Below are 25398 nucleotides of genomic sequence, written 5' to 3' on the forward strand. Positions count from 1 at the left end.
CGATAGTAATCAAAAAACTTTTTCTCGTCCTTCTTCAAATCATCATATAAATGATGAAATTCTCCGAATTCTTTTCGTTTTACTAATATGTCATTAACCCAACACTTTTTTCTTTTTAATTTTAATCGCCGTCTAACAAGATAACTATTTTCCAAAAGAAAATGATCCATATTATTAATAATTATAGTATGCTTATTTGATAAATCATCACTACATACGACTGACTTCGTACAATGCGAAAACTTGTCTAGTGGACGATACACATTATGCGAAATCTGACGAAATTATTCGTCCGATTTCTGACGAAAATAATTCTGACGAAAACGCATCCAAAGGACGACCGGCCTAAGGGATACTAATAAAGCATGTATTTGAGAAAACACTTAGCTGGAGCACGTGACAAAACACCGACTTATACAGGAAATATAAAATAAACAAACAGCGACTGTTGAGTGTTGCGAAAACGCAACGGTGGTCATTAATGGGGTTCGCTTTAAATCCATGTTCTACTAGTTCCAAATATCCGATAGGTAATTGAAAACGTATTTTCGTTGCACATCTCAACCAATACCTGTTTATAGATCATTTTAGTGCAGTTTGAGAACCTTGATTACGCACAACAACAAAAATATACTTTCCTTGCAAAGCTAACAATAAAAACACACTTCTTTTAAGTGTATGACGCGCTTTATAGAAACCCATTACATACAGTGTTCCAGAACTCTAAAGTTTAAACCATATAGGTGCTCTGAATCGCAGTATATAATGTATTATCAAATTGCGCATAACGTGAAGCCATAGTATACTGCGAATCAGACCAGAGCTGCTCTGAATAATAGTACAGAATGCCAATACGCACCCGGGTAACCACTATTGCTTGCCTATAATAACACCGACAATAGTCAACCCATCAGTATTTCATCGCAACCAAACGACGCGACGGGCCAAGAAGATCACCAGAGGTCACAGGTCAACCCATTCGTTGATCCAAACTACCGGATTTGTCTATTGCCAGGTTAGTTAGATAATGTATGATTAGGTATGTGTATATTTCGTTAATAGGTGGATTTTGCCTCAGAAGAAGAATGTCAACGGTAGGGTGGCCACCTATTTTTTATCACCTTAGGAGTTATTTCTAGCCCATAGTTTTGTACGAAATCCTTAAAAGGAAAGGCGTATCCGTTTACCGATTCGCATTTTAATTGTTGGAGCGTCAATACACTAGTTAACCGATTGCCTAGTGTTTGTTTTATGGAGAAGTGAATAGACCCACAAGGAGATTTAAGTAATTAGTAGGAAGGACCCGGGAGAGATTTACAGTAAGCATCCCTGAAAGTAAGAGGGATTGGGTTTTATCTGAGCTAGTCGATGGTAATAAATAAGTGTCCCACTAAATTTGACACAAGAGTGCAAAATTTACGTTCAAAAGTCACAATAAAGATTTCAATCCTTTCAGGGAAATAAGCCCCAATATACAGCCCGTTACATACACTACTATCATCCAAAGATCATTTACTTACAACGTATTTATAATGTATCTATAATGTATAAAAACTAATGAGAAGGGGTTAAGTGGTAGAACAGACGGTAGTTTATTCTACGTGTCTGAACTTCGCCCCATTGGGTTGTACACAAGCATAAGTGTAAATCTAATTAATTTGAACCACCCTGTGCAACTCAATAAATGGCTATTATTACTATTATTATTACACTATGTAACACACAGATTCAAAATGGTTTGCTATTTTACAGAAATGACATTTTTCCAAAAACCATGCATTTGTTAATCTGATGTTAGTGTCCAGATTGATTACACTCGTTTATTGTTTTTGGCACATACCTGTTCTTCACTCTGCTTCGGTTTACTTCATTTATTTCTGCTGTTGTGACTCCTGTCCCGGCTGAACTTCCCATTATTTCGCTACGTAGTTTAGATAAGTCGATATCACGACACGGCTCCACCGCCTTGTCCAATGTAAGATTATCCTCCTGGAGAATTTTTAAAGGTAGAGCCATATGGCTATTTATAAGTGTTACGAGTGCATTCCTTATTTCAAAATTGAAAGTACAGGGGGGGGGGGGTCAATTGTAACAATCACCGGTTGCAATTTTAACGTATACAAATATATAATTATGATAAAAATACAAAGTGAGACATTTTTTACCAACAGAACTTCAAATCTTATAAAACAAAATATAAATTCCACCCTTTAGCAAATAAAAACTTGAAATGAAAAACAGTCTCTAATCTGCAATTCTGACACACAAACAAGGGGTCATTATTTGCGCACGTTGAATGAGCTCACAGGCGACAATCTAATATCAAATAGTGGGCAATTTTTAGGTAATAGTAAATCGCCATATTATTTCACGCGTGCGCACGTTCCTTCCTACTCTTGTGTAGATCCCCCCCGTGGTCATCCTGTTATTGTTTTGGTTAGTCACTGCGAAAGACCGTGCAGTGCAGAAGATTTGTGTCCATGTTTTACTATCCTTCTCCTGGTGCGCTAAAAAGTATCAATTAGTAAAAACCACATTGTTATTGTCATGACCGGCTCTGTAGATATTTCCAACAGCGAATTAAAAAATGTTTTGATGGAATGTATAAAGGAACAAACTAGCATCATCGTTTCCCAATTTAATCAAAAATTGAGCGACCTTCAGGTAGAGTTAGATAAAGCAAACAGTGATATTGTTAATCTACAAGAAGAAAACAACGCGCTAAAATCTAAAATTGAGAGTCTTGAAAAATCTTCCAAATCAAACAACGTTATTGTTTTTGAACTACCATCTGTGGCCAACGAGTCAAATACCGTTGCAGCCAAATTTAATGTTATTGTTTTGCGCGACCTGTCCAATATTCATCGACTCGGTACATCTGGAGATAAGCGCCCAGTTATTGTGAAATTTCTTTCCAAATTTACTAAAGATATCGTTTTACAGAACTCATACATGTTCAAAAATTCAGGCATATAAGTTTCACACGACCGCACCATTGGAGAACAAGCGCAACGTAAAATTCTTGTTACACATAGAACTGCGGCAAAGCAAGGTGGTGTTGACTCTACCATTAAAGGAAATAAACTGTTGATCAACGGAATATCATACACCATTGATCAGTTGGACGACTTAAAGCGAAATAATTATTGCATAAAACCCGATGGGCCTATTGCAGAGCCTAGCGCAAGCAGAATATTGGGTTTAAGGTCAAGAACTGTAACCAAAAGCAACTGTTAATGATATTATATCCTGTATGTTTCTTTGAATTAGTAATAAACTCAGTTTGTGATTTAGTACCTATACCGAGCTATGAAACTGAAAATTGGTCATGTAAACGTTAGATCACTAGTAGCTGTATTGGTGAGGAACGACCGTCTCGCAAGAGGTGGTGGTGAGGCATTCTATGTTAAATCTAATCTCAAGTTTTCAATTGTAAATAGTATTACAGTCGACCACCTAGAAGCTTTGTGGATAAAAACTACGCTTGATAATCTTACATATGTAATGGGCTCCTCTTACAGACCTCCCCAAAGTAACTTTAACATGCATAAAAATATGCTTTTGAGTTTTAATGTTGCCCTTCTTTTGTAATTGGAATCTTTTGTGGCACTGCAAAGCTGATTCCTTTGAATAATTTTTTGGAAGACTATTTCAGAATTTAACGCTATTTGTAATGGCTTTCTTCTTAATGGTCACCAATGTACATTAACCGCAAAAGGACGAAGAAATTCGTGCTACTCTCGAGCTATTTGATGAAGGCAAGGAACCGCCCGATAAGCACTTTTCACTGAAGAACGGTGTACTATGCTACGACTTAACCTCAGACAACTTTGTGTACGTGACGGCCCACGCCATGCGGCATAATATAGTGCGTGCAGCGCATGAGGATAATGGGCATATCGGACTGGATAAGACCATTGAATTACTACAACGATCGTATTGGTTCCCTGGTCTGAGGAGATTCGTAAAGTAGCATATTAAACGTTGCATTAAGTGCATGAACCATAATCCTTCACCCGGCCCGCGTCTTGGTAGACTGCACAATATTCCTAAAGGTACTATTCCTTTCAAAACCTTACACTGTGACCATCTCGGGCCACTAGAAAAATCGATTGCCGGAAATCGACACGTGTTTGTTGTGGTCGACGCGTACAGTAAGTTCGTGTTTCTAAACGCCACAAACACTAGTGTGTGACCGCGGAAGCGCTTTTACGTCTCAGGACTTTAAAAACTTTATGTGCTGCCACGAAATTAAGCAAGTACTTGTGGCTACCGCTACACCCCATGCAAACGGACAGGTAGAGCGGTATAATCGAACCATTTGTAACATTCTCGCAAAAGTTATTGAAACCGATACCGATTGGTGTGTCAAGTTACCGCGTGTGCAAGTCATTCTAAATAATACCTTGCAACGAAGCTTAGCAAACTCACTCGCGAAAGTGCTATTTGGGTACGATCTGCGTCTCCCATCCGATCAAGAGCTTCGCGATCTTGTTCAATGTGCAGTTACTGAAGATGGTTAAGAGATGGGTCGCCGCCCATGTGCAGGACGGCCTTCGGTTAGGAGCACTTCGTCCCTAAAGTTGAAGGTTCGAGGGCCCTCGGATCCTTTTGTGCCTTAGCTCTAGAATACCTTTCTATTCTAGCGTCCGAACTCCCTCTCACGGTAGGAAGATATGAGTTACATACAACAAGGCACACGCATTCGCGAATGTTACGAGTCACCCTAAACTAAATGCACCTAGCACTGCGCCTCTACTTCACAGAAGTCGAGGTTCTACATAGATACACCCCCGTGCACCGTGTAACTGAGTTGAACATGGTCTAAACCTGAGATATAGTGGACTTCAACAAGCACATGGATATCAGTTAACACCTCGCATGTTGTAAATTACATATTAGCACAATGGTAGATGGACAATATCTGATTTAACAAATGGCACAATTCATATAAGTACATAAGAGTAAACTACATAAAATACTTTACCCGACACCAAAGTGGTTGAATCTTACGCACAAACACCAAAAACAAAGCTAAACTCTATGAATACAACTCAAAATACAATAAGCCCACCACCAACAAGGTTTAACAATCAACAAGTGACGCCAAGCACCCAAATCCCAAACATCCTCCGGAAATTACGAAAAAAATATCGACAGGTGATATGGCGGTCGCTCATGTCCCCAGAATCGCCAACTACTTCACCGGTTGCATCCGACGTTGAAATATACAGGGTATTTAAAGGGCTATAGACATCTCAATATATATTTCAGGTAAATGGTTTGTCTTCTCTTAGCTCTCTTAGCATTAGGTACACATGAACAACTCGTTTTATTCTATAACGGGGATGGCAAAACACTTCAACTGTTAAATGACATTACCTGTAGTGAAGTCAAACAAAGTTTAATACGACGGAATCTAAATAAAGCGAATATTAATGAAAAGTTGAAAGATAACCATTAACAATGCACCGATCGACAACTTCCTGTTTGGAGAAAATGTTGACCAAGAGTATTAAGTCGACAAAATAACTAGAGAAATCTTCACAGGATTTACAAATTAAGAAACCAGTCAAGCCTTCATTCACCTTTTAAACCTTAAAAAACCAGAAATACCCGCCGGGCAGGATAGGGCAAAAAACTTGGGTATTTGAGGCTTTTAAAATAAAGTAATTTGTTCCCTTCGAAGTCTCTTACTTTATCAACCCTAACCCTAAATTGAAGCGGTTCAAATTTGTATAAAACATTTTCAAGGTCGCATCAAGTTTTCATTTGTTTAACTTGAACGAGCAGAATTGATGTTTAACAAAAATAATTATAAAGTTTCAATGAATTTCCTTAACGATTTAAATATAGAGCTTGTGACTGCTACTTTTGTCGAACTGTTGGTTTAAGTGTGGGAATAGATCGGTGTATGATTTTGCTCATCGGCATCCAATGGATGTCTATAGACATCAAGACATCCAGTGGATATCCATACATATCTAGTGGATAATGGACATTCATTGATGTCCATAGCCACTAGACATACAAAAAATGTCTACTAGATTCGACTTTAACATCGCACGTATAGGTATACCGTGTGTCTCAGGGAGAACGCACCATAGGGAAACAGAATTAATAAATGTATTTTTTGCGAAAGATCCACGAGGCCTTTTAGTCCAGTACTAGGACATTATAATTTTTTTTAATCACGATCTTCGGTAAGTCTGCGTTCCAAGTTCAATAAATCCGTTTGCGACTGTAATAAGAGTTCGTTTATTACTTCTAAACCGGAATGCTCCCTTCAACTGTCTAAATGAACGGGTCGCCGGGGTCGAGTGCGGAGATATTAAATAGATTCACTGGTCGTAGTCTTATTTATTTATTGTCACAATTCGGGGTGTGCATCGTAATCGGGTATGGTCTTAATTGGGTAGTTTTCTTAAATCTAAGTTACAAAGAGTCGATATCAGCAAATGCCGTAGATGAATGAATCACTAAGTACCTACATAAATCACAAAAGTAATATGAACTTACCTAAGTTACAAAAAGTCGAACTCCACAAGATTTCTTAATTAGTAAAATTAAGTGCGCTATGATGGAATATGCTCGACTTTTACTTGTACATCAAATTTTCCAAATAGCAAGGACACCACGATAATGAGAGAATGTTGACCACATGCAGTAACACATTTGAATTTAAATGATTACGTTCACTGATAAATATTTGTTATATTATACTAGCAGCGCCATCTGTTGAGGTAATAAAGGACATTAAAATTTATTTTAACCAGATTTCTATTTTATTTCAAATTACTTATGGGTTTCGCTATACTTCTTGAAAGTCCTGATTATTCCCACTGACATTTTCGCTGTTGTGTGAGAGTGGTTTAATGTAGGTTTCCATCTCCGAAAGCCGTTGACTAATTTTTATTATGTGTACTTTCAAGAATGGTAATTCTTTAAATACCGATTTGAATTGAGAGATGCCACAAGTTATAAATTTCTTTATTTTGTTAATTATAATCAACATTTATGCGGAGTGCGTAACCGGATCTGGTTGTAGTCCATTTTTGATTTTTGGAACCTTATGATTAATTTAATTTGTGGGTTAAAATAAATTTTGTTTGTGTGAATTCATGAAAATTGGGGTCCGTTACAGTGGCCCCCCCCGTTTGGCATACGACCCCCAAACATTTGCACCGAATTGCTTGCACCTAACACTATGTAGCACCCAAGTTTTAAACCTAGCACTAGCAAGGAACACTAGTAAAACAAATTGAAAGGCGGGAGGGGCCAATGTAACGATAGCCCCCCCCGTTTCGTATAAGAATCCAATAATGTAGCACCGGTTTGTGTCCACTTAGCACTATGTAGCACCCAATTGTGAAACCTAGCACTAGCACGGAAGACTAGTAAAACAAATTGAAAGGCGGGAGGGGCCAATGTAACGATAGCCCCCCCCGTTTCGTACAAGAATCCAATAATGTAGCACCGGTTTGTGTCCATTTAGCACTATGTAGCACCCAATTCTGAAACCTAGCACTAGCACGGAAGACTAGTAAAACAAATTGAAAGGCGGGAGGGGCCAATGTAACGATAGCCCCCCCCCCGTTTCGTACAAGAATTCAATAATGTAGCACCGGTTTGTGTCCACCTAGCACTATGTAGCACCCAATTTTGAAACCTAGCACTAGCACGGAAGACTAGTAAAACACATTGAAAGGCGGGAGGGATAATGTAGCACCGGTTTGTGTCCACTTAGCACTATCTAGTACCCAAGCTGTAAACCTAACACTAACATGGCAGACTCGTAAGACAAAAATTTACAGGCGAGAGGACCAAATGTCTCCACCGCTTGGCATCATAATCCAATAATATATTATCACCTGTCTGTGTCCACTTACCATTATGTAGCACCCCAAGCTTCAAACAGCACTATCTTGGAATACCCGCAACACAAATCTAAATGCGAGAGAGGCCAATATAACGCAGAAACGTCGAAATAGGTAAAAATTATACAAAAAGTAAACAAATTTATTTATAGTTTTCTTACACATTAAGCAGTTATTTCATCAAGTGAAAGTGTGTTCAACTGGTGTATATAAACAATTGACAATTTACATTCTTGGAGCTGTCACTGGAATGTTTTTTCTTCTGCAAATCATCGTATAATTCGAATTTGCTATTGTGCCTTGCACAATATGCAATAAAATGTCCAGTAGATGAATCAATATAGCAAACCACTCCTCTCAAAATATAAGTATTGTTATATAAATTAATTTTCTTTTGGATGGCATCTAACGCACAAGTCACTTCCATCTTTTTGGAAGATATATTAAGCGGTTCTAAAACTAGCAAATTAGGATTGAGTTTCAAGGTCTCTATTTGGTTTTTGTTTTGACATTTTTGGCACTCTTGCCGTGAAACCCGAGATTTTTCGATGGTCGCTTCTAATTGATGCTGTACGAGCATATCATCACTATCGTTAATGTTGACGCTAAACATTGTTTTATTAACATGTAATACGTTATTACAAGAGACACATTTTCGTTCATACTGAGCAGAATATATCTCGGGTTCAAATATGTTGTTCATTGTAATGGAAAGCGTACCCATAGTGTTTATGTACAATATACCCTGGGAAAGTTCTGATTTTGGCCAATTAAATAACATTTCGGCTCTCATTTTATATGTGTGGGAAGTAATGCCAGTTACTACCATTTTATTAATTAGCTGTGCTAACTTAGATGTAGCAACCATGTCACTTAAATACTTTTTAAATTGATTGCTGTCGCAGTATGCCGTTGCAAATATTTGCGTTATAGCATCAGGTCCACACGTGTTTGATAGCAATACGAGTTTCTTGTTAAGTGACAGTGGTTTCAAATGAACTAAATGGCCATTTCTTAATAGTCCCACAGGGACTACTCGCTTCTTCTTAAAATCGGTTTCTAAAACTTCTGCTTCCGCCTCTAAATACGATGTTCGCGGTCGCTTTCTAGGGGGCTTATTTTTTCCTTTCCAGTTTTTTTCTGCGAGCTGTTCACAGATTTTTCGTTCATTATTTTGGTGTGTATAACAATGAACACAAACAATAACATCTTCAACAAATTTTCTGCAGTGATCGTTAATGTGTACATTGTTGCCACATTGGTCACATACTGTGGAATGTCCACTATAATATAAGTCCAATTGACACGATGAGCATAAGTCTTGTACTTCAGCACCTATTAAATAAAAGGAAGTAATACTATTATTGTTTTATAATGGAATTAGACAAATACTCACTTATAAGGTTATGTGGGATTGGTTGAATCTTACTTTCTCCTTCATCGATATTGCCGGAAATTTCTGGGTAAGTGTCGCTGGCTTCTAATTGACCACGAACTTGATGTCGAGCGCTACCAGGTAAAAATGCACGTTTCGCTGCCGACACTATTTTCATCTCACCGTCCAAGAGTTTTATGTGGTGCACAACAAAATCGTCTGCGCGTAATGGTAATTTTACGTCGGAAAATAAACGATTTTTTAATTGGTTAAAGTTACTTTCGACGCTAGCTGATGATCCTATCCGTGCGGCGAATGGGTATATTGACTTCATAATACCAGTCCAAAATGGCAAAGTATATGCCATTGCTACAAGGTCAGCGGCAAATTGCGGTAATACCTGCTGATTTCCCCTATCACCTTCTTCTTCTGGATCGTGTGCAATACTTTTAGCGGTTTCAGATATATTTAAAACCCAAGATTTAAATTTATTATCACCACTGGTAGTGTATTCTTCTTCAGTGTCTGATTTTACAACATCTATTGTTTTACTCTCTAACTGTTTGTCAATTTCCTCATTCAACGGTTCCACAGTCCCAGTGGCTATCCTTCTTTTTAACCAATTCTTCCGTAACTCACAAATGGTAGGCTCTCCATTTGGTTTACATCCTTCCGTATCGGAATAAGCCACTATAAAAATTGCTTCCAAAAGTTCTTTGATGGAATCAACGTTCTCACATTGTATTAGCTGACCAATAGATTTTAAATAGAACTTGCGCGTCAATCGATGTTGCTGTTTCAAACTGTTTTTTGATGCAAATAATTTAACCACATGTGCGACATCACACCTTATATAACATTTTGGCGTAACGTGCAACTTTTTAAATAATAGGTCGTAGCACCAATTAACGTATGCGGCCAGGCTTTCAAACTCATTGAATACCTGCACGCATGAGTACAGCAATGCCAAAGACATATCTATAACAATCTCGGATGGAAAGCATTGCACATCTTTAAACCAGTATCTCAGCCATGTTGAAATGGCAATGGTATTATGGGTGTCACTAATCATAGATCCTACGCTAAATTGTTTTTCTATAATACAGTCTCTGACAACAATGTCATACAAATATATGTATTTGGATTTGATTCCATTTGGATACGTAATTTTTTCCACCAGTCCTCCAGTTGCGTCAATCTGTATTTTCGAATAAGCTGTTTTGCAAAATTCACGAAATACATACACCTGAGTGTTTTTCCAATAATAAACAAAAAATGGAGCGTACCCTATGTTTTTGATTGCTCCAGAGAAGATTTGTTCATTCTTCATTTTAAACAATGAAATAATAACGTCGTCGTCTTGGCGTAACTTCTTCAAATGCCTATGCTTTGCGACTCGTAGCGTTGATAATTTTGGTAAATCGGCAGGTTCTTCATCTCCAAAAGACATACATTCCGACGCGAGTCTGCTGCGCAACGCAGAAGCACTGACATTTTCTTTTGTCATCTTGTTTACGATCTCATCGCGTTTAGACCCTGCGATGTAACGTTTTCGACCCTTATGCTCATCATTAAAACAACCTCTAATATCAAAATACATTCTAAGTTCACTCATAGAAAGGACATCTTCTTGTTCGCCGACGATGGTACCTGTAATCTTTGAGTTACACTCTTTACATACTCCATAAAGCTTGCAATAGTCTTGGCCCTTCGGATGAATCTTTATTCTTTTAAATGAAAAAGCACATTTAATTTTGGGTACAACCTCTTTTATTTTCCGATAAAATATGTGCGACCATTCATAACGCTTTAATGTGTAATATGTTCTAGTATTCAAAACATGTCTAGATCTCTTTTTTGACTTGTCTTTGCGCTTATAGTTTATATTCTCTACTAAAGCACGAAATTCATCAGTAGGTAATGATATATAGAATTTGAGAGCTTCTTCTGTTTGTATGAGGTCTTCTGAAGAACTATATTCGGTTTCAGAATTATCCGAAGAATTATCTAAACTTACACTGGTACTGCTACTTGGACTTTCACTAGGGGAATTAGATGAAAGGCCAACTAGTTTCCATACATCATAGTAATTTTTTAAGACACAAGTATATACTGCCACAGGGTTGATATTACAACCTCTTGCACAAATCTTGGTAGCCATGTCCTTCCATATATCTGAATTTTTTGATGAGAATCGTCTTTCTGCATCGTTGTAAAATAACGGTAAATCAAATGAAGATATGGTTTCTCGAATTATTGATATTTCTGAGGGCTGCCTTCGTCGAACCATGCTTTAAAATATGTCAGAGTGATTGATAATTTCAAAATATGTAACTGTGTGGTGTGGCATATCTACAAAGATATCTGTTTAACTAAATTCTATATAAGTGTACCCAAAAACAACGGATGTTGGGTAGGTAGTATTAATGATACGAATGTATATATGCCACCAAAATTGAAACACGTTACTTATCGCGTAGGGTACACTGTTCTCTAAAATAAAGCTTTGCCAAAATCATAAATCTGACACGTCCGTACGGCAATACCAGAAAATTACGACCGAAAAAGAAAAGAGTGCAAGAAAATTTGCAAGCAAAGACGGCGCATCAGACGAAATAACAACCAGGCTAATGCGATTTGGGATACACTGTACCCCACGCGACTGGTAAACGGTTATCGCAAAAAGGAATTATGGTTTTTTTGTAGAAAATCAAATTCCTACGCCTATCGCCAATGATAGTTTAAGGCGGAAAGTTTGGAAAATTCAGCTACTCACAACCTCTGATCTAATGAAGCTTTACAAAACAAACATTCGAGTTGCAATCTTATTAATCTTAATGGAAAAACACACCTTTATTTTTTGAAAGTGCACTAAAAAAGGAAAATCTTGCTAAAATTACCTTATGGGAATTTGCAATCCACCAAATTCCGAATCAGGCTACTAATTCAAAATCCTTAATACTCTACTACGTCACTAATCACTAAATTAAAAACAGGAAGAATTACAAATCCATATACTTAGTTTTTCCACAACTGTAATATTACACAAAACTGTCTCCATAAATACAGTAGGTAACACGATCATAGAGAACACGATGAACTGAACCGGTCATCCACAAATGTCAAATGCACAAGGCGACAGGTTACTTCATTTATGATGACTGACACCCACGGTGTAATTTTACAACGTGCTTACACCCATATATTTTAATCTTTTGCCATTTTAGAGATAAGATCTGCGGTGTCTGCACTTTTGACTAAGAACAAGGCTAATTGCTTTTTCTAACAATAGGTACTGCATTCCATTATTCATCAAAATAAAGGGGGGAAATAAATAATCAGGATTAATTATTAGTTGAGGTCTCTAGTATTTTTAGAAATACTTAATTGGTTTTTAATTGCAAACCTTTCTGGAAATTACCTGTTATTTACAATTTCGTTCGAAGTTTCCATACTTTTTCATCACTTCAAGCAAAATAATACAATAACCATTTATTTACTACACATAGGTAGGTCATGTGCATGTGCAAAACTAATACAACAAAATGAAACGTGATCCAGAAGAGCGCAGTTTTCCTTCATTTTCCGCATACTATAGAATATCAAAGGGCCTTGGGTGAAGCTCCTCGTAGTTTCTATAATATTGACGACACTATGAAATGAACCTCATTAGCTACGGAATTGCTTCTGTCGATGCCCATCTTTGATTTTCCCTACAAACGTTTTTGTAGTGTTTTGAATGAGTATAGTACCTACTTACTTACCAAAAAAAACAGAAATTGATACGAAGTTTCTACCTATTGTCTACAATTTTTCATAAAAAGTCCCACCGGACGGCAGCTATAATTAAGTTCTGTTACAGCCTGGAATTTTTTCGTGTCTTGCATTTGTTTTTTTAGCCACCACTAGCAGAGGATTGGGACGATCAAAGAAATTCTTTTAAACGGTAAAGCGTACAGAATGCGTTAAAAAATGAGTCAAAAACATGTTATGGATATTACATAAAGTAATAGGTAGAAAGTGCCATACGGACACACATTTTTTTTTATCGTCTTCCGACTTAGTGCTAATAGATCTAATAGACCGGGAGGTAGTGACAGATTTTGGGACGTGCTACATGCATTTTTAGATAATCATAAGTTATAAATGAGAATGTCACCTTGGGATCTTCATATAATAAATTAGTTAATCACACTAATCAACATTTTATGCTGCAATGCGACGCAGACCAAACTGAAATTTTTGTGAAACCAGGTTGCAAACTCAGAGGCATATCGTTCGAGTGAGTTCCAATGCTCGGCACCGGTATGTTTACGTGTTTCTGAACTATGCAATACGTGGTGGCAGCCTGTTGCCACCAGCGTTCCACTCAAATCAGTTTACGGCAGATTGAAACCTGAATAATATCTCATAAAATATAATAACACTAGCGGGCCCGTCGAACTTCGTTTCGCCTTTGGAAAATCCCGCTTTTAACCGCGCGTGGGTGGAACATACGCTCGGTTTCGACGGCTGAAGCCGCCTCACCTCGCATACCGCTGAATTGTGAATCTAAACCATCCAGGGCGTCACCCAAACGCACACAAAAAAAATCATTCCAATCGGTCCAGCCATTTAGGAGAAATTCGGTGACAACACAAGTACAGTAGAATTATATACCTATATAAAGATATTTTTATTAAATGATTTAATATATGAAGAACCCAGGGGTCCATGGGCGTAGCCAGGGTGGGGCAGGGTGGGGCGCTTGCCCCACCCTGGCTTCATACATAATTTATTAAATACGTACACCGAAAGATACCAAGTATTAATATATAGTATTAATATATATTTTAGTATTAATATAGAGTATTCAAGTTCCAATTTTATATTAAAACTGTAGGATTTTACTTTTCAAATTTGGCGTACATTTCGAATCTGGCCCAAACAATTCGGTTGGTCACACTGGCATCGCTAGCTGTCTCGATGTAGAGGTCGCAGTTCGCTCCATTCTCGCACAAGGGCATCGCCAAGGGGGGCAGCGGCAGGGAGGGGCAGCTTCTCCCCCTAGAGATTCTAAAAAAGTTGACAAATGTAAAGCAACAAATTACAAAAGTCCATCTAATTTGGAAAAAAGACTCTCAAAGTGTATAAAATTTGGGAGCGCTAACAATGTATATTAATGACCTTATGATGTTATTAAGGATTGATTTGGGGTCAAATTACAACAAGAATAGTAACTGTTTTGTAACAATTTGGAGCACTAAAACGGTGTCTCCGAGCTCCAATTTCGCAAAATTTTCCCCAGACCCCCCGGTCGCTACTATGCGCCATACTTTTCCATATCAACTTGCTCCTCCCTGGGCCATCGCCTGGCTACGCCCATGCAGGGGTCATTATCATCTAAACTTGCATATTGTGGCACTAGCACCCTCTAAGGCATAATGAGTAAAATCACGTTCCAAAATCTGTCACTATCTCTCGGTCTATAACTTTTAAGTAGTGTATAGTGTTAAATAGACACCAGTAGGTGCTAAATTATTGGATAACAATGAAGAGTGATAGCGGCTAGTTGTATATCGGCACCTTCAGTTTCTATGTAGATTTACTTTATTGGTCTTCCAAGCTAGTGTAGGTTTACAACTTAGGTGTTACACAGGGCTAAGCAAACAACATAAACCTGCGTTATATTATTGAATTCTTATGCCAAATGGCGAGGCGATTAGCGTTACATTTGCCCCCCCCCCCCTTTCAATTTGTGCTAGTGCTATATGTTTCAAACTTAGGTGCTACATAGTGCTAAATGAACACAAACCGGTGCTACATTATTGGATTCTTGTACGAAACGGGGGGGGGGCTATCGTTACATTGGCCCCTCCCGCCTTTCAATTTGTTTTACTAGTCTTCCGTGCTAGTGCTAGGTTTCAGAATTGGGTGCTACATAGTGCTAAGTGGACACAAACCGGTGCTACATTATTGGATTCTTGTACGAAACGGGGGGGGCTATCGTTACATTGGCCCCTCCCGCCTTTCAATTTGTTTTACTAGTCTTCCGTGCTAGTGCTAGGTTTCACAATTGGGTGCTACATAGTGCTAAGTGGACACAAACCGGTGCTACATTATTGGATTCTTATACGAAACGGGGGGGGCTATCGTTACATTGGCCCCTCCCGCCTTTCAATTTGTTTTACTAGTGTTCCTTGCTAGTGCTAGGTTTAAAACTTGGGTGCTACATAGTGTTAGGTGCAAGCAATTCGGTGCAAATGTTTGGGGGTCGTATGCCAAACGGGGGGGGCCACTGTAACGGACCCCAATAAATGTAACATTCAGGAATAACAACGTTTTAATTTTTTAGACCCGTTTCATACATTTTTTTCATACATTTGATATAGGTGTATTGTTACCTACTTATCAAAAAGCAATTTAATAATATCGATTACATAAAAATTATGTACAATTTGGACGATGTACCTATTATAGATAAACATGACGAATTGTTTGTTGTCGGCACGTTCTTGAATCTAGCAGCTCTGTTAAAAAACTGTTCATACAAAAATGGATAATCTTGTGTCTTACATCCTTTAGGTGATAAATCTCAACGAAAATTTCAACCAGCAATTTTTTCGACCAATGAAATGCAGATTTCGTGTCACATTTCCATGGCAACCAAGGAATTTATCGTCAATTTGTTGACGTAAAAAGGTAATAATGTTTTGACATAAAACGTCACTTTTTCGTTGAGAGTCACTATGGTGTGAAATTTTCTTACCGAATACCACACGTGCTTGAATAGAATTTTTTTCTTGCTCACGAATATTTTGCGAAAGTTCAAATATTTGTGAGCACGAAAAGTTTCCGGAAATAGCAAGCACTAGTAGTATTACAAGTGATAATTTTTTTATTTCAGCATGTCGTTAGTAAAAAATTGTCAAAGTCCTCGTGTGAAGTATTGTCGAAGATACCACATTCCCTTCGTCGGTACTCGCGTCCGACGTCCCGTGCATCCCCAATTTGCGTTTGAAGTTTTACTCCACCATCAGTAAGATCTTGGCGGGGACCACCACATTCCCTTTTTCGGTACCCACTTCCGACGTCTCGCTCACCCGCAATTCGAGTTTGAAGTTTTTACTCCACCATCAATTTTCAGATTGTTTTCAAAATGGTGCCGTTGGAAAGATCTTGTAAACGGATACAACAACTGCGTGGCGAAAATTTGTTTTTTTCCTGGGTACGAAATTAACCTCATTTTACAAATCGCACGTTTGCGAGGGGTAGTTGACTTAGGGCACCCAAAAGGTATCTTCCTTTGCGAATTTTGTTTCTGAAAGCTCGAATCGCGATCTCTCTTTCTCGTGTGGCTAACAGAGCTATGCGAAGTGCCCAAAAAATTGAGAACTATTTTGTGGCGAGTTTTTAGCAAAATTCATCTAAATGCGAATTGTGGGTGAACGGGACGTCGGAAGCGGGTACCGACAAAGGGAATGTGTTAGCTTGCGACAAGATCTTCTTGATGGTGGCTAATACAATACTGATCTACCACACAAAAATGCGCTGATCTTCCTTCGATCCCACACGAGGACTTTGATAATTTTTTAATCTACCTATGCTTTTGATAATTCCACTGCAGGTTTGACGGCTAGCCAAATAAACTACTCGTATTTTCGTAAAGTATCAGGCGAATGTCGTGTTGGAATTGGAAAATTTCCGAAAATCTATTAAAACATTTTTTGTAATGAAAAATGAGTCATTTATTTTGTTGTAAATTAGATCAGAATTCAGATATATAATTTGATAAATGGGGGAAGGTTGAAAACGCAGCAAATACCGGGCTACATTGCGGAAGCCATGCGAAATATCGAAAACTGTTCATCTAATTGAAGAAAAGTACCATTCTTACATCCGCGCACCTGTGAAAATCGTTATCATATAAATTTAGAAATCTAGGGGCCGTAGTTTGATCGGATGTGATAATTGTTTAAATAAATTTGTGCTATGAACCACAAAAATTGAAGATCAGTTTTTCTTGTTTCGGAAATTGTTCCCTTCATTACCCAAGTCCAAATCTCAAAAAGTCATTATTGTAAATCCCTATATAGGAAGTAAGTAGGAAATCTTAGAAAGTAATACATTAGTAATATTTTTATATAGGTATGTAGAGCTTTCAGCTTTGATTTCCTATTCTATATTCAAAGGTTTCCAGTATTAGTAAAACTGTAAAACATCAGGAGAAAGTTGAAATTCCATAAATCAGTTACTTTTGTTGAATAGCCGCTAATGAGGGTCTGGAATCTGGTTTTATTGTAGGAAGATGAGGTCATTTGCAGGTAACTTATGCCTGGTGAAACTTGGCGAATTGCACGATTGGTTAATTGTTTATTGTTAATTATTTGCGTAGGCGCAGCTTAAATTTTGAATGGCTTGTCCCTAGCCGCCTTAACTGGCAGTTATTAATAATTACAGAGCCGCCTTTGACAGTAAAAATTCCAGATAACGAACTCCAGGAAATGATCTCCGTAGTTCCCGATGAAATCGATATTTTAAAATTTCCTTGTCATTCCCAAGCCGTGGAACGCTGTGTTAAATTAGTTACGGAAGCATCAGCAGCAGTATGTGGCTATGATCCAAGGGACGGATTTATAAGGTCAAGAATCGCCTCCAGAGCTTCTCTACCAAAATTTGAGACAAAATATCAGTATCTCCAGGTTCTTAAAGACAATTAGGGAGGGTGTGTGGTGGAAACTCGATTTGCAGCCACCTCCACGTGGTGAGTTCTTGGTTATTTTCATCAAGAATTCAAACCCTTGGGTGCAAATAAGCGAAGAGCTGCATAAAAGAATATGACGCCATTTATTTAAAATTAGGTGTAAAATTGGCAGCCAAAGAAGACGTCCTAGCAAACTGAGTTTTTGCACAGTAATTCACCTCTGCAAGAGGCAACTATTCCATATATAAGCCATCATTTTCGCTCCACCCTTTTTTAATATAATTAAATATAATTTAAATTATTTTTATTATTTAAAATATATATATATATATATCTGTGTATATGTGTGGTGGCGACTTGCGTAACGCATCATATGGATTTCAATGTAATAGTATTTTATTTGTTACTCAGTTGTAAACGTTGATTAACAAGAGAAAACGCAAACGGGTAAACGTCATGTTTAAACGCTACTGACTTGTAAAACTGACAGCTGACCTGTAAAAATTTTACAAGTTAGTAATCTAGTAATTTAATTGGCCAGAATTAATGCGAAGTCTCTGTTACATGGATAACATGATATTTTAGACATTTCTTCAAGATCAATTTAAGAACTAATTATTTACGTTTACTTTTGTTTACAAATGAATAAAATATAGTACATTATACGTCAGGTAATAGTTTTTACTGGCTCTAGGAGATGACAGACTCGCCAGTAAAAACTCACTTACCTACATAGCATAGCAAGCGCGGATAGCCGCTCCTCACACATCGACATTTCTTCAAGATCATGTTTTTATTCGCTTGAGCGTTGAAAAACATCTCTCGGCTTCTGCAGATGACGTCGGCATTGTGATAATTATCTCCAGCAATTTGATTGTTTCTTGAAAAACAGTATGCAGTTGGTACACAACTTCCAGTTCTGTTTTAATCTCTTTTCATCCAAATGTGGATATGCCTCTACCGTACTAGGCAAATACTGGCCAGGAAACTTTTATGAGTAGTCGTGAAACTTTGAAGACTGGAAAAGGTTTGATGCAATAAGATGATCTGTGAATTTGAATCTGGCTCTTGTTGCACTGATTATGACATCGCAAATTTCTTTGGCTTCTCTGTTTTTTGACCCTGTGGATGTTTCAATTCGACTCCTCTTTCGTCCTTCTTGATTGGTTTCTCCGTCATCTGCAATATTCAGTCGAACCAATATTCTCGTATCTTAGAAATTCCATCCGTGAACTTTTCAATGCTAGATATAAGGCATTTATATTGTTGTAGCAAAGCTAGGAAACAAATTTTAAGAATTGCATCTTTTTTGTAATACGTTTTAAATTTAATGTAAATGAAATAAGGACTAGGATATTGTACTAATAATTCTTTTAGATTTGATGGTTCAATTTATGTGGCCTGTACGAGACAGATCGGGATAAAATCTAAACACGTTATATAATTTAAGTATGTTTATTTATAATAATGAAAATTAAAAATAAATTATTGCCCCCTTGTGAGGGGGCATCTTGCTCCACCGATGCCGGCGGAGCCGGTGCCGGTGGGCTGATGGTCTTCTAAAAAAGAAATAAAAATAAATTACTTTTTTTTGTATCTCTCTGAAATTTTTTAATTTACATTTTACAGAAGCGATCAATCAATCTTGTAACTACCTGCTTTTGCTGACGTGTTAGTGAATTTAAAATTTTTTTTTTTTAATCTTACCTTTGCTTCTCCTTGTCTCTCCCGACCCTGCCTTCCTCTTCCTCGTTTTTGTACACCCCCTCGACCGTGTCCATCACGATGTTCTCGTCTTGGTCCACGTCCCCGTCCACGCTCTTTATGGTTCCGAGTTCTACAGAAAGAAAAATTGTAAGAAACACGTGTATAAATAGACATACTTATCTAATATAAATTTGATTCTGCCGTTAACTTACACGTCTGTAGGACGTCGCCGACGCTTTCGGCGTCCCGATGGACCTCCACCACCTCTTCAAAAACTCTAATTTCGTTTTCTGAAAGAAATATACAAAAGTATTAGCTATTTTATTTTTTACAATTACAATTTTGTATTACCTGATGCGACGGACATTGTATGTTCTGAAAAATACAAAAAAAATATGTTAACATAATACCTAGGAGACCAGGTTCACTAATGATTAAATGACATATCTACTTCATTAATATTTTGTGCAAATCGTTCTGTTAAAATTTTATTCCGACAAATAAATTTATAAAACCAATCAATTCCAGGGTAATTGTCTTTGAATTGTTTTATTTTTTCTCCTTTTCTGTCTAAATAGTTTTTAACTAACAGTCTCATATCTTGCTTGGTAAGAGGAAATCGCCACTCACTGAATGTTAAAATCCCTTGGGCCAACAGTATTTTCTTCTTCTTGTGAAATTGCGCATTGCCCGCCGTGTTTCTTCGTTTTTATTCCCTTTTTCTTATCATGTAAAGTAGATTTTGATATCCCATAATACTTCAGCAGCCTGTCTTACACTTTTTCTGCCTTGTCTAATATCTTCGAGTGCTCTAGCTACGTTTACTTCATTGTAATTTTTGAAATTAATCCCTATCTTAAAGTAGAACCATAGTGTCGGCATCCACCCCATTAAAATGACTTTTTACTAAAACGCCATTATTTAAGAAAAAAAAACAATATTTTTATAATCAAAGTGCCACGGGTTTACTAATAATAGAACACATCACAAAATATAGCTCATTATCAGTATATAGATTTAGTATTCTCTCGTGTCCAACAGCTTCTTTTGTGGTTTTCAAATTCTAAGCAATGTAACCGTAAAGATGTTTCTTGTCTTAGGAGCCAGAGGTATAAAATTTCGGACGCAAAAAATCGAACTAAATATCTTGAGAACTGTAGGAGTAGTTCAGGCCTCGGACAGAGAAAGTGGTTGCAATAACGCACTAAAAAATACACCGAGGCTGCGAGGTCAGTCAGTCACATAGTTTAAGAGCTTAACTTTGCAAAAAAGCGTATATTTTGAAAAAGGTCGGTCACTTTGGTCTGTATAATATACATATATTCATTCATTCATATTATGAAATCTTTAACCTGGTTTAATCTTAGGGTATATGCTATGTATATTGTAAATGTTAAAATAAAAAATGCAATTTCAATGAAGGCAAGATACGGATAATCCGCTGCCCGGATAAACTGCGCACGAATAATCGGTGTTCTACTGTTTTATGTAGGTAAATAAAAGAAAACAAACCTTTTATAACTTGGAAACACATCGTCTCTTTAAAAGCGATTTTGGAATTGTGCCCCGCCCAATTCATTTTTCGTGCCACTCTGTTAATAGAAACCTCATCATGTTGAGAACCACTGCTCGTACTGTGCCTCCTCCTATTATTGCAAGACGCTTTTTCTGTAAATATTAACAATTCCCTACAATTAGTATCATTAGCAAAGTGGGCAAGAAACAGTTATAATCAAGTGCAAATGTTAAAAAATCAAATGACAATGAGCAACCAAATCGATAACATTTTTAGGATTCTGAGTAGCGGTTTAAGAGTTCCAATATTGGATAAGGTATACGAATGCGAAGAGACGTCAAACAGATAGAACATATATCTATTGGAAGTGGCGCTCGATAAAGAAGCTACACTAGCAACCAGTAGATCAGTTGACATTAACCGAATTAACAAAGTCGATTTGTAACACCACCAAGTGGTAAAGGGCAAGACAGAACAGCAGCATTAAAGCCAGAAAAAGCTAACGACAACAAGGGTCAAAGGGGCGAGAGTGGGCAGTCTGTCATGTGATGCCTGCGGAGAGGGCAATCACATGTTTTCTAAATGTAGGTATAAGGAGTTTATTTGCAAGGTATGTAAAAAGAAAGGACATTTAGCGTAAGTCTGTTAATTTTAATAAAAAGATTAATGTGCATGTTAGTGATGTAACAGTTGAGGAAGATAATTTAGACTTTGTAGAAATATTTAACACGGAAAGTAATTATATTGTTAAGTCAATTACAGTAACTGTAACAATTAATAATGTTACTTTTGAAACGGAGGTAGAATTATGGGCAGGAGTTTCATTGATCCCTGAACAAATTTTTAAATTCAGTACAGCATTTAAAAATGTTGAGTTACAGGAAACATTCATTCGTTTAAAAATGTATGATGGATCTGTAATAGTTCCTACAGGTGAAATTTTTATTGATGTTCAATATAAAGATATTGTAAACAAGTGCAGATTTATAATAGTAAAAAATGGCAGCAAACCATTTACTATGGTAGGATTTAAGATCAGTATTCAAGACTTGTTAGACGAGGTAAATTATTTTCAATTATCTACTTTTACCGGTAATTGTATACAATAACCAAGGACCAGCGGTAAAAGTAAGAAAATGACATGAAAAGAAGAAATAAAAACAATAAATTCACATAGTTTTTCTAAGAAGTGTAATTTTTATTATTATTGTTCATTTAACCTAAAAACAAGAGGTTTTTTTGCCTGAATCAATAACCAGAGGCAAATTTTGTATGGCATTTATACTATTTCTTTGACATGACTAACTCTCATGGCACTTGGAATTACACAGCTTTCCATTCTTTTTACATTTACACTTGTCTATTTTACATTTAGTTTTGCAAACACATCGCTGATAGCCTTGCCCACCCGACAATGAAGTTTTTCTAACATACTCGCGCAATGAAATGTTAAGATTTGGAACCATATCTAGAGAAATGAATGATTCTTTGCAGAGGGTAAATTGATTTCTGCTATACGTCTGTGGCAGTCGCCCTTCTTTAGTACCCAATTCATACAACTCATATTGAACGCGCATAATAACAGCCAAAACATTTCTACAATCACTTCGTGCCCTGTCAACAACTGGTACTCTTAAATTATCACTTATCTAAAAGGGAAGAAATTGTTTTCACAAGGTTACGAATCATACCCGTATGACACATCAACATCTGCTGGGAAAAACTGCACGAGAGGTATGCGATGTATGTCGAGATAGAGTCACTGTGGACCATATCTTAGTAGTGTCCAAAATACGCAGATCAAAGGAATGTAACAGGGATAAATACAAACATTACTGAAATCTTAAATGGAAGTGAGGAGAATCTGAAGAAAGTAATGGATTTTCTAAAAAATATCAATTATTTAAAACGCTATAAATAAGAAGTAAGGATTAACAAGAATAAATTAGGCGTAAGACCTTTGTTGTCGTTGCCTTTTCCTGAAAAAAAAATAGCTCTTAAAAAATAATTTTAAAAAAATCGCAAACATTTGATAACTCCGTAAAAAAACAATTCTTAGTCGGTTTTTCACGAACTTTCTACGGATATAACTAGGTTACGGTTGGATGAACGAAGCTGATTTTTTTACAGACTAATGACAAGTACAGCCAATGTTTATGACAGTGTTTCTTTTTTAATTTTTTTCTCTAATGAGATTATCTTATTAAGATAATCTTATAATTAGAGAAAGTTAAAAAAAGAAATACCGTTAAGTGAAACAATAGAAAATGATCGTAAATACCAATATTAACCTTCCGCTGGTAACGTGAACTGTTGTGTCATAGTTGGTAACGTCGGTCTCTGATACCGACTTCTTTAAAAGTGTGTATCTTTACATGCGATTATTTTTTTTAACTTCTAAGTTGAGTAAATATTAAATTTAAAGGTAGTTTAAGAAATGCACATTCATAAATGAACAATTTTATCTTATATTTAGAACAAAAAGTGCCTTACAAACATAAATCTTTCTCTATATAAAAACCTAAATTAAAAAATAAAAAACTCAAATTATTCTCTGTTTGCATATTCAATTTCTTCACTACTGCACACAGTACATAGTCCAATTAAATGTTCCAAACATATATATTTACCACATTCCTTACAAAGGTATCGGGTTTTCCTGTTTTTCTTGCTACAGAACGCACACCTTCCATACACATTATTTTCATTAGGTTGATTTCTCGTAGAAATTCCACAAATTTCGGCCAACCTCATGCGAATTGTTCTTGGAATATTTTGTTCTAGCAGTCTATGAATTTGTTGGTCAATAGTTCAAAAGTTCTCTAAAAACTTTCGCCTAGGAATGTGACTGTTTGTGTTAGATTTATAAACGATGTCCGAATTTATGCCAGCAACATTCAAGCAACTATAGAAAATGACCATGGGCCATCGGCGGGTTGCTCTTGCGCAATTGTATGCCGCACATAGTTTGTCCACGACATCGACGCCTCCTTTCGTTTGATTATAATCTATGATTATGTCTGGTTTGCCAGTGACATTATCAATGTCATCATCGTAGTGCATAGTAGACAACACTAAAACATTTTGACCTTTTCGCGGTATATAAGAAAAAATAGTACATTTCTCCTGAAAAGTGAACATACTAGTTTTTGCTGGCCTTTTTTGTTGAGTCAGCACTAGGGGAATTTGAGGCTTGTTCTTCCTTATAGTTCCAATAACAGTTAAGCGATGTTGTTGTAAAAGTAACTGCGCGAGCTGACAGCTGGTAAAAAAATTGTCCATTGTAACATTCCGACCTGTTCCCCAAATCGGTTCACACATGCGAGGTACAAGTGCCAAATTTGACCTATCAATACAAAACGGTCCTGCGGGCTGCTTCCCGACGTAAACTACCAATTTTAATGTGTAAAACATTTTTGCGTCTGCTAGGGCGTATATTTTTATGCCATAACGGTTTGGTTTATTCGGGATATATACTTTGAATGAACATTTACCGCGAAAAGCTTCCAATTTTTCGTCTATTGTGGTGTACGCAGAAAGATTGTAGTGTTTCGAAAGATTGGAATTGAAGGCTTCAAAAATCTCACGTATCGCTGCTAATTTGTCATATTCTTGCCTTTGTATTCTGATACTTTTATTGTCGAACCGAATGTGCCTTAAAAGGAATTGGAACCTCTTCAGCGACATCACAAGACGATAAATCTCCATTGATCTGTCATCCGTTCTAAATAAATCTGCAGCATTCTGATGATTGCTTTTGTTAGAGCCAGATATGTATAGCAAACCCAATAATGCTTTCAATTCTATAAGGTCAATTAACCTAGCAGTTCTATTTCTGATTGTGTCATATGATTTCAATGCAATAAACTTATTAGTATACATTACTGTTTTTTCTAGAATGTCTGTGGTGAAAAAACATTCCCAAATCGGATTCATTTCTAATTTTCGTCGAATTTCTCCTTTGGGTCCAGGTAAAGTAGGCACAATATTTTCAGCACGAGTTCTAATACTTCGACGAATTTCAGGATGCTTCCTCCACTTCGTTCCATCCTTCCCAATCAAACACGGTATGCGAGATGTTGCTTCTAATGGGACCCGATTTTGGATATATTCTTCATCATCGAAATCTTCTTCGGAATTGGTATCGTATTCTAACACTTCCGTATGGTCATCTTGCAGACTTGTGTCGTCGTCGTCTGGTTCTGTCGGAATTACCACAAATTTCATCAAAAAGTTGTTG

General features: G+C 37.0%; 1 long non-coding RNA gene across 1 annotated transcript; it reads right to left on the reverse strand.

Annotated features, from left to right (window-relative positions):
• Positions 1 to 19376: 19376 nt before the first annotated feature.
• LOC116159502 lies at positions 19377 to 22451 on the reverse strand. Its single transcript, XR_004142996.1, has 5 exons — positions 21155 to 22451; positions 19994 to 20017; positions 19855 to 19932; positions 19643 to 19772; positions 19377 to 19494 (listed from the first exon to the last, which is right to left on the reverse strand). It is a non-coding gene; the product is annotated as an uncharacterized LOC116159502 (long non-coding RNA).
• Between the last annotated feature and the right edge of the window lie 2947 nt (positions 22452 to 25398).

This window comes from Photinus pyralis, unplaced genomic scaffold (assembly GCF_008802855.1).
Source record: "Photinus pyralis isolate 1611_PpyrPB1 unplaced genomic scaffold, Ppyr1.3 Ppyr1.4_LG1, whole genome shotgun sequence".
In the NCBI taxonomy this organism is placed as follows: Eukaryota; Metazoa; Arthropoda; class Insecta; order Coleoptera; family Lampyridae; genus Photinus; species Photinus pyralis.